This window comes from Capsicum annuum, chromosome 3, assembly GCF_002878395.1.
Source record: "Capsicum annuum cultivar UCD-10X-F1 chromosome 3, UCD10Xv1.1, whole genome shotgun sequence".
Classification (NCBI taxonomy): Eukaryota; Viridiplantae; Streptophyta; class Magnoliopsida; order Solanales; family Solanaceae; genus Capsicum; species Capsicum annuum.
In genome coordinates, this window is record NC_061113.1 from 99,884,679 (window position 1) to 99,896,612 (window position 11,934).

The window sequence follows — 11,934 nt, forward strand, 5'->3', positions numbered from 1 at the left end:
ACTCAAAGGGTAAAGGGTGAACACCGTCAATAAGTGAATAAGATAGTTGATGGTACATAACTTATCAGTTCTGTGTGCAAGGTATTGGAATAGTTCGATAGTTCACGATAAATTTAAAGAGTTAGAATCCGGGGAGAACTCAAGCCTAGTGTTCGTCTTAGATTGTTTATAGCCAAAAGTATCAAATTCTTATTACTTTACTATAAATTCCCCCTTTATAATTTTATGCACTGCTTGGGGATTTCACCAAGTTTAAGCATGATATCTAGCGTATACTATGTGGGATTAATCCCAACCTAGGTTTTTTAGTATATTTTGACAAGGACTGCTTTATCCTTCTAAGGATGGGTAGTTTGGGTATTATCAGGTCCAAATCAAATAAAAATCAAGTTTAAGCTTTACCGGCAAAATCCCCAAAAATTCTTTTTTGAAATCAAGAATCTGATGTCATTCTGAAGATGAAATTGATAGAAAACTAATAATTATAAGATTATAAACTTATCCAAGTGAAAACAAATTAAAAACGGGGTCTGAATCAAACAAATATAGGTTTTAAGTCTTCCAAGCTAAAATTTCTATTTTTTCACTTTAATCCGTGTTAAAACAAGAATTAGATGATAAAATTGGAGTAAAGTAGTTGAAATAGGTGTTTAGAAGCTTTCCAAAGCTTGAAAATGGAAGAAGTTGCTCAAAAGTGTTAAACCCTAATCTCCAAGTCTCAAAAATGGCAAAAAATGGTAAAACATGGGTATATATAGGGTCCAAGTCTTCGCAGATCCCTCGGAATTCATCTGAAATCCTGTGAATGCAAATGACAAATGCTAAACTATCCAATTAAATGCTACAGATTCAATGGTGATATCAAATTTTCAAAAAAAATATCATTTTCACAAAGTTGATCCCCGAAACTCGATTTCACAACTTTTCAAACTGAGGGTCAAAATAAGATTTAAAAGCCATGAAACCACACCAATCATATAACTACCCTAAAATCAATGTTTTGGATCTGCTAGTATAGTCTGTTTTTTCATCCGACACACAGAGCAAAAGATGTTGACTAAAGTCAACTATAGGTTCTCGAAGCCACCTACAACCACAATATCACATAATTCATGCGAAAATACACCGGGAACCATGTCAATCATCCCCATACCCCATAAATATCATAAAGCAACCACAGGGAGTGGTAAAATGATCAAATCAGACAGAAATGCATTTTTCATATAATTCATTAAAAATTCAAATCATTACACATAATCTATGAATTATGAGTTAATCAGAGAACTAAATGGTGAATTAATTGAAAACTTATGAGAATAATGATGATAAAATTCTCCCAATAATGTCCCAAGCTAATCCTAACACCAAATATTATATTCCACACTAATATAAAGATCTCAACTCCCTAATGTTGCCCAATACTTAGAAAAATATACTGGAAAAATAAAGTGGAAAATTATATACTACCATGGGTTTCCTCGTCCCTATTGCGAGGGCCCCTGGTCATGATTATGTGATCCTACTAGGGGTGGCAAATGGGCGGATTGGATTGGATTTGGATGGGTTAAATATGGATCAAGCAAAAATGGTTTGGATTGCAATCCACCCATATAAATATGGGTAAATATGGATTTGGTCAAATATGGATTGGGTAAAAATGGTTCCAACCCACTTTATCTCCTAAAATCAAAAACTTAAAACTTCTATATCATCAATTTGACTTTTTTCCCGTTTTCTTTTGAGATTTTTTTTCTCTCTCTTCTATATATAACCTCTAGTTTTCTTTTTTGTTTTTCATTTCCTTTTTTTCTCTCTCTTCTATTTCTACCCTTTGCTTTTCTTTCTTTTTTCTTTTTTTCTTTTCCTTTTTAGTCTCTTTTTTTCTAGGTTTTTTTACTTCTTTCTCTTTTTTTTTCTTTTTTGATTTTATTTTATATTTTATATTTTTTTATTTTTGAAGAACATTATTAAGTCGAGTACAAATTATGAATAATGACTGAGATACCATAACCATTCAGAATATTTATATTCATCATCATTTTTTTCTTTTTTCTTTTCTCCTTTTTCAGTATTTTTTTCTTTCTTATTTTTTTTGTATTTTTTCTTCAATTTTTTATTTACGATTTCTCTCTCTCTTCTATCTCTAACTTCTACCTCTTTTTTTTTTATTATTTTTTTTGGTTTTCTTTTTTCTATAACCTAGTGAATGGTAGAATAAAAAGACGACAACAATAGAATTCAAAAAATGAACGGTGGGTGGCCTGAGCATAGTGAAGAAGTAGTGGAGGTAATTAATTTTAATGATAATAAGTTCTAATCTAAAATGCCCTATCATATTATTCCTTCCTTCATCATGTTTTAGTGATGATAGATTAATAGAGTAATGATAAGCTGATTTGCAATCCCAGTTGGAGGAAATCAAAAGTGTGAGATTTTTATTAAATGGGGAGAATAGTAATTGTCCTAATGGCATTAGTAGTTGCTTTTATCAATCCAGTTGGGATATCATTTGAAAGAACGTGTTGCAGGTGGTTAAGGCTTTCATTGAGGATCAAACTATTTCTATGTCCATCACTCATACTCTTTTGGTTTTAATTCCTAAAAATGAGAGAGTCCAAACTTTCTCATCCCTTACATATATTAGTTTAAATTTTTGAACAAGGTAATATCAAGAGTCATTCATGATAGATTGGAGAAACTATTGCCTAGTTTGATATCTCTAAATCAATCAAGTTTTTGTGAAGGGAAATGTTATCATAGAGAATGTTCTACTATCTTAAAAGATTACAGTTGATGTCAAGATAAGAGGCAAATGTGATTATTAACCTTGACATGGACAAATATTATGATAGGGTGTCCTGGAATTTTCTTATTAGAATACAAAGAAGATGGGGTTTAAATGAATATTTGAAGATATGATATGGAGAATTGTTGCAAATAATTGACACTCTGTTCTTTTTAATGGATAAACACATGGTTTCTTTCACTCTAATAGAAGGGTAAAGCAGGGATCCTTTTATCTCTAGCTTTATTTATTCTTAGTGTTGACATTCTATCTAGAGCTTTGAATGCTCTATTTGATTATGGTGATTTCAAAGGGTTTGGCCTGCCTAAGTTGAGTTCTAGTTTAAACCACGAAGCATACATAAATCATACTGTCATACTTGTGTCTATTAACAAAACATCTTTGGAGCTAACAATGAATTATTGGAGGAATATGAAAAGCAATCTAGATAAATAATTATCAAAGATAAGATTTTCTTTTTTTATAGGAACAGTTCCAATAATCTTATTCAACAAATAAAGAAGCTGACAGGTTTTAATAAAGGTATGTTTTACTGCTCTGGATTAATCAAGAAGATAAAGAATAAAATTTAAGACTGGTAGGGGAAGAATCTTTTTGTGAAGGGGAAACAATATGATTAATAGCATTCTATAGAATATATGTAACCACCCAAAACATTGTTATGTCAAAAAATATTCCAAAAAAAATTTAGCAACAAAGAAAATCTTTTTTGAACTTGATAGAGATTATTCGTGGGGAAAATTAGGGCCCAATATAATTTGGCTAAAAGATTATAAGAAATAGGTCAGTTTGCTACCCATCGCAATAATAATAAATCTGCCACTGCAATGGTAACTCAATCGCTACGGTGGTATTCGGGCAATAGCCAGCCCCTATTTAATTTAAAACTCTTCATTTTATTTAGCCTCCTTAGGTTGTACCTAGAGCAAACCTAACACCTAGAATAATAAGGTTTCAAAGGCTACAATTTATGAGATCGATATCGAGGCATATCGGATGTGATTTTGAAGTGGGAAGAGGCCATGTGCATATAGGACAACTCTTCACTCTCCATAGCAGAGTAATTCAACTACGAGGTAGGTTATGGTTAATTATAGTAGATTTGAGATAAATGTACTTATGGTAATAAGAATGTCAGGAGTTTTCGTGTCTTAGGCTTTCGGAATAGAGTTTGGGTGGAATGATGATAATTGATTTAGGCTTTAATATGTATTTTATTTTTTATTATATTGAGTAGGTGTGAATTTTAATGGATTAAAGGTATAGTTATATGAACTAAACTTATTTGGAGGACTAAATGAAATTTTAAAGGGTTATTATGAGGGTAAAGGTGATCGACGAATGGAAGGAATATAAGAATGGGCTCAAGGTAGGTTGCTTGTAGGACCCTAAAGGCTCGGTGAAGTTGTTTGGATATTGGGAAAAAAGTGTAAATGGAAGAAAGAGTATAGTTGGTAGATTTAGTAGAGTCTAAAGTGTAGACGTAAGAACACACTTAAGTAGACATGAATGATTGAATTACAACCTAAGAATTATGGATGAATAAATATAAGAAAACTAGATAAGGACTTAGTATTTGGGATTAATAGATAGGTAAGGGCATGAGCAATACCTAAGAGTATGAGTATCCATCCGTAAGGAAGAGTTGCTAGTGCCATCTAAGTAAGGCCTTTTATTAGTTCAGAATTATATCTATAGCAATCCTAGTCATGTGAAAGTGTAAGATAAAGTATTAGAATAACCTTTGATATTGCATGAATTGTTATTGTAGCAAGATGACCTGGTTGACTCTATGATTACATGTAAATTAAGTGCTTATAATTATTATCGAGCACTACTTGTTGTTATTTGACTGCATTGCATTTTTTTGTTGTTAATGGTGGATATTATGTTGTTATGGAAATTAATTAAATGATAATGTTGAGATCACAATGATAATGAGTTGATGATGTGATTAGTTGATGATGATATTATTCTGATGATGATGTTGAGATGATGGCATGATGTTGATGAGGTGAAGATGAGGTAATGTTGATTAGAGTGATGAGATTCTACGAGCATATTGTATACATCCATTCTACATACTTTACATAGTGATTATATGTGTATGTTGTAGTGATCTTAATCTTGTAGACCTGCTTAACATAAGTGATTTATTATGTGCATGTATATCTATGCAAAGGAAAAGTGACATTTATATTTAGATATAATTCAAGTTATAAAGTGATAGTGAATTGGGCTATTCGATTTAGAACCTTTACGAGGTTAAAATAGTGAAGTCTGTGGAATTACAAAATTAGCAGAACTAGTATCATAATATTAGGGTAGTGGGATAAGGTTAGAAATGGCTTAGGAAGCACAAATAAGGATGAGTTTGTCAAAAGTTAAAGATATACAAAAATGTTAAATGATAGATAAGTCAAAGAGATGATAAGTGCAATATATCAATCATTGTATGTTAAAGGGTTCAATAACCAAAAATTTATTTGATGTCGTGATTTCTTTTCTATTTACTGTTATTGTTATCTATTTCTAAACCTGGTTGGATGAAGATACCTACCAGTACGTGTGGTTGTATTGATGCTACACTTACAATACTTCCTTTTTTGGGGTATATCCATGTTGCAAGTTAGTTGAAGTTTCAATAGAATCGATGGTGATCACTCTCCAATAACTCTTGTCCTTTCACTCTTACATGGAAGGTGTGCCTTGGATTTTTCTATTCCTTTTCTAGTGCTCTCGTACTAGTTTAGATTAGGTTCTTGGAATCGTTTCTTATTATTTCAGTATTATTTTTACTTCTCAAATGTATTGAACAAAGATTGATTTATGATTTAAGGATTCTCCTTATTCGTACATGAGTTTTATTTAACTATTGCATCATACTAATGCAATTAGTATATGTCTGATAAAAGCTTTGTTAAGTATATATATGCTTACGGCTATTTTAAATGTTTCCCATATTAATTAAATTCTTAGGAAGGTTTCTCTTATTTAGGATAGACTTGGGGAGGTTCCCTTACAATCCATGATTTGGGTTATGACAGTTTACCAGTTAATCTATTATCAACTGTTAGCCCCCCAAAACTATGTAATTCATGATATTCACATAGTTTTTGTAAGTTTTTTCTGGAATAGTAATTATGAGGGAAGAATAAGGCACTAGGTTTCACAAAAAAATATTAGTCTACCAAAAGATGAGGGTGGTCTAGGTTTTAGATCACTATTTGATGTTTCCAAAATACTATTTGCAAATTTGTGGTGGACAAAATTTCTTTAGACTAATTTTATATGGAATAAATTTTACAAGATGTGTATTCTTTAAGAGGTGAATGGAAGGGATGATTACAAATATGGAAGTACATTCTTGAAGAAAGGGACATTGTGGATCAAGGAATATGGTGGGGAGTCAAATATGATCACTCTAATATGTGGCTTGATAATTAGACAAATTTAGGTGCTCTTTACTATGTACTACCTCATGTTGTTCATAAACATAGATCCATTAAGTATGTTCAATAATTAATGGTAATAGGTAAATGGGACAATCAAGGGTTACAACATATGTTTCCATAGAAATTTCATAGAACACATTCAAAGTGAACTACAATGTCTACTAGAGACAAAAATATTGGTACAAATCATGAGGGATGTTGATACGATCAAGTAAATTTTCTATTGATAGTTCTTGGGAAATTCTAAGTAGATCTAAAGTTAACTAAGAAACTTTCTTAAATATATGGGTAAAATGGTTCCTTTTATGGTTTCTTATTTATTGTGGAGGGTTTGGAGAAAAATATTACCTATTAGGAAAGAACTAGTTAGAATGGGGGCGGTGAATGAGATGAAATGTTGTTGTTGTAATGAAGGTGTACTAGAAACCTATAATCACATGTTTTTAACTTGCCCTATTATTGTGAGGATGTGGAAGCATTTCATGTAAGCTACTAGTGTTTATATTCCTCTATTACAACTAAAGGTAGTTATTTATAAATAGTGGGAGATGTATTGTTTTGTTAAATCTAAGCCAGTACTTAATGTATTATCTGCCTTTATACTATTGTATATATGAAGAAGGAGAAAAGCTATGTCATAGGGAAACAATGTCATATAATAGCTTAATTTTGAACATTAATAGGAATTTGTATCTTTTTGTTAAAACTAGGCATCCATTAATGCGACATTTACCAATGCAATGGACACACCTCATCTAATCCTAAAAGAATATGTTCTCGTGTTTAGATGTAAAGTGGTAATGTGGGAAAAGCCTCAAAGAGTCACTTTTAAGCGTGACTATGATGGATTATTAAAAGAAAATATTGTACCTAATGCAATTGTATTTCATATTAGAGAATGGGAAGGTAATGTGAGGTATATTGAAGATAATAAGATGAATAAGGGAATTAGCTTAGTTTTTTAAGCCAGTGATTTTAAGGAAGGAATGGAAATTGCATCAATAATCAACTTTCCTATAGTGGTTGAAATAGACTCATTAATTCTAAAGAAGGTGTTGGCGGCCTCAACTCAAAGGCGCAGGTTGATCTATAGTTGAGAAGTCCCATGGAGAACATTTTTGGAAGTTCAGAGCATTAGAGGACTAATGGACAATGGGAACATCACTATGGAGTATGTATATAGGGAGCACATTTAGATTGCAAATTTTTCAACTAGCTTAGTTGTTAATTTTGCAAGTTTATTAATTTTTCACAATATACATGATTTCTAGTATAATCAAAGAGGCTAATATATCTAGATAAATCTCAAACGGCTAGCATCGGATTTAAGAAATGCCAAAACTCAACATTTAGCATTCATGCCAACAAAAATACTAACCAGAGTTAACATTAGAAGTTGAATGAATAGTCACCACAACAACACAATAGGGTTTCGAAGATTACATAAGCAAGAACTTTCACATTAGTAAACCCGACTGCATCCAATCTCATATGTACTATTTTGGGTGTCTAGATTGGAAATCCTACCTTATAACTAATAGGGAATAATGTCCTATGAATCCTCACTTTAACAATGCTATTAACTTTGATTTGATGTTTAACCTGTTGAGTGAGTTTAGTAGAAATTAGTCAACAAGAAGATAAAAATTGAAAATTCAATCTAGACAAACATTTGATAAAGTTAATGCCAATTAAGGTTAAGATGTGGGACACATACCTTCAACTAGGCAAATAAGTATTCTCTAGACTCGTTACATAATGTTAGTGAGACTTGTTGACGTTTTAGGTTAAATCAACCCAATTCTTTCTTGTTTTAGCTTATAAATTGCTTCTCCATAGGTACACATATTCATCTTTCCTTAGCTTGGTCAGCTATGCAGTGGAGATCTCCTATGTTGTTTATTTCAATTTCCTCATCAGAGAAGCTTCTACGAAACACCTAAGCTTTCATGAAGGATTCAAGATATTTTTTTTGAATTTTGCATTTTGTATTTCCTTAACTCTTTTTATTTTTGAATTGCTTTATGTTTCCTAATCTGGTTTGTTTTGGGCATATAGATAAGGCTTGCACATATATTTTGATCTCTTATAATAAAATGTGGCTTTTACCATAAATAAATTTATAAAATAACCCTAGAATAATGGTGATTTGCCTATCCATTATGCTCCTACAATGTTTTTCTCTTCATATTTTCCAATTCATCTTTTAAAATGCATAAACTTGATATTTAGAATGATTAAACATCTTGAAGGATCCCCCAAGTTGGACGAGAAAAATCTCAAAATATTGTGCAGGAGCTAAACTTTACAAAGGATGTTTGTGATGACCCAAATTGGTGTTATGTTAAAAATTGTGCCCAAGAAATGTTGTGACTAGGGTTGTCAAGTGGGTCGGGCCGGGCTCTAGTACCTAACCCAGCCCGGTTTGAACCGGTCCGATAAGCCCTAGGGCTTTAGGGTTTCGGATCCCAGGCCGATTATTTTGTTAAAATGGGCCCGGCTAACCCGGCCCGGACCAAGCCCGGTCCAGGCCCAACGGTTAACCGGCCCGGCCCGGCCTCAGAAAAATTTTAAAAAAAGAAGATATTTTGGATTTTGGGCCAAACTAGCCGTTTTTGGGTCCAAACGGCTAGTTTGGGCCCATTTATTAAAAAAAAAAAAACTTTAAAAAATATTTTTTAATCCCAAAAAAAAATCTATAAATACCCTACAACTTCAAATCATTTTTCACACAATTTTTCACTCTCTCAAATCTCAATTCTCAATTCTCAAATATTCAATATATTTAATTTCTTAAAGTGTTCACTTTAATTTTTTAATTTTTCGTTTACAAAGTACGAGCGGAAGTTTCTAAAGTCGCAATCTTCGGATACTTCCAAAATTTGGTATTGTCGTTCCATCTCTTACGTTTAATTTTTATTTATTGTATTAATTATTTAATATTTAATTTTATTATATTTGTGTATTTTGAATATTTTTAGTTTAATTTAATTTATATTATGGATAAATTAAGAAACCTCGCTACTAAAGGTGTTAAAAAATTTTGTCCCGGAAGCGGTAGTGGTAGTAAAAAGCGAATTACTAGCGGTAGAGGTAGTTCAAGTAGTAGATATACCCGTGTGCCTTCGCCTCCTGTACCACTTGGTACACCTTTTGAGGAAGAAATAAGTGTAGGTGCTCACGATATGGATTATGTAGAAGCTCAGAAAAATTACGGTATAGAAGAGAAAATTGAAGTAGATGCGGTTAATTTAGATGAAGATAATGAAAATATTGCTGAGACACCCGCAGTAGGAGATGCTAACATTAGATTTGAATCAGTTAATCTCCCTTCTCGTCCTACCAGTACCCCAAAACTTCGTAAAAGAACTAGTATTGCATGACAATTTTTTGAACGTATATCAGATATTGAGGTGCAATGCAATATTTGTCAACAAATATATAAGCATAGAAGTGGAGGCAAGCAAGGGGATACGAGTACGTTAATGAGACATATAGCTGAAGATCACAAAAGAGAGTTAAATATTGCAAAAGGTGGTGGGGATGTTAGTGGGTCAACGCAAACTAGAATGGACCCGGCAACCGGTCACGTAGCGAAGAACTATAATAAATTGAGGGACAGGGAAGAAATAGCTAAAATGGTAGCTGTGGGTTGTTTGCATTTTAGTTTTCCTTCTTCTGATGCCTTTATTCATTATATACAAGCAATTTATAATCCAATGTTTAATGGTATTCCTAGAACTACTTGTCGGTCTGATATTTTTAGACTCCATTCACAATATTGTTTTTATTTATCAACATTGTTAAAAAATATTCAATGTAGATTGTCCCTAACTTCTGATCTTGGTCGTGCTGTAAATAAAAATAATTATTTAACCATTACTTGTCATTGGATGGATAGTAATTTCGTGATGCAAAAACGTATTCTTGCTTTTTTATATGATAAAGATCGTAAATATACTGGACAATTTATTGCTGATTCTATTGTTAAAATTGCCGGATATTATGGTATCGAAAATAAAATTTTATGTATTGCTTTTGATAATGCTTCTAACAACAAGACTTCCATAACAAAAATAAAATCTACGTTATCTCCGCCCTTGCCTAAAATTTTTCATATTAAGTGTGCATGTCATATATATAATTTAATTGTAAAAGATGGTCTTGAGTTTTTTGAGCTTTATATTGAAAAAATTCGTCTTGCCGTTGGTTTTATTCAAGGAAATAATCGTAGATCGAGAATTAGAGAATTTAAAGTTAAATGTCAAGAAAATGGGCTTACATCGATTTTGATGTCTGAGGAAATTGATACTAGATGGAATTCTACGTATGAATTTTTAAAAACTTGTTATAAATATAGAATTCCTGTTACACTAGATTTTAACCAACATTGCGGTTCATTTGCTGATTCTGCTGATTGCATGCTACATAATTCTGATTGGGTTGTAATTAATGATCTTGTTAAATTTTTAGAAAAATTTTATATAGCTACAGTTGAATTTTCCGGTGCTTATTATCCTACTGTTTGTAATATTTTGGCATATATAGCCGATATTTATGGTTTGCTCAAAGAATATAAAAATAAAGAAGGTTATAAAGAAGCTGTTGGCGCCATGTTTACGAAATTTAAAAAATATTTTTTCCCGATTCCCCCTATTTACTTAGTTGGTGCTATGCTAAATCCGTGCATGAAATATAATCATATGTGTCACTTTAGTACTCTTATTTATACTAACTTAGAAATAAATACTAACCATGATTCTGAACAAGTACAACCTGATTTGTGGACGGCTACGGCTGATGCAAAGGATTACATAGAAAAATTATATAATCACTATGCTGATTTATTTGATTTAGCCGTACCTACAAATATCACTTCAACTGTCGCTCCTCATCCTTCCGAGGAGCCATCATCTTCTAAAAGGCCGGCACATAGTGGTTTTTTTGATTCGTTTTGTGATTTAAATTGTTGGAACAATGTTGATGAGAGAACTTACACATCAACTTATCGGGAAGAGCTGAAATATTATCTTCGAACGGCACCAGAGGATCTCAGACGACGGATCAACACGTTGGATTGGTGGAGGAGTAATAAAACACAATATCCTGTGCTTTCAAGATTAGCTAGAGATATCTTGAATGTTCCAATGTCAACCGTTGCATCAGAGAGCGCCTTTAGTCAGGGACGACAGCAGCTTGGAGACAACCAACACTCATTGGGAAGCAATGCAATGAATGTTCTAGTTTGCCTCAGAGATTGGATTAGAGCGGAAAGAAGAAACCAAGGAATGGAACCGGAGCCGAGCGACGAGCTGAAACTTGAAGAAATTATGACTTCATGGGAGAACTCAGCAGAATCAAGTCCAATGCATGGTTTTGCCCCCGTTGACTTCGACTATCCTATGCAAGTTCCCATTAATATTAACATGAATGAGTTGTAAAAAATGATGCATAATTTATAGATTTTTCATTCACGTAAATTATAAATTTTGGATCATTTTCCAATTAATAAAATTCTCCAAATTCATTCACTCCTTAGTCCTTGTTTTTTATTTTTTTTCATTTAACGATTTAAAATTTTAAATTAAATTTCTAGTTTTCTACTTTAAATTAAAAACTTACTTCTAATATATTATTAATTTACTACCAAATATTATTAATTTATTATATTAA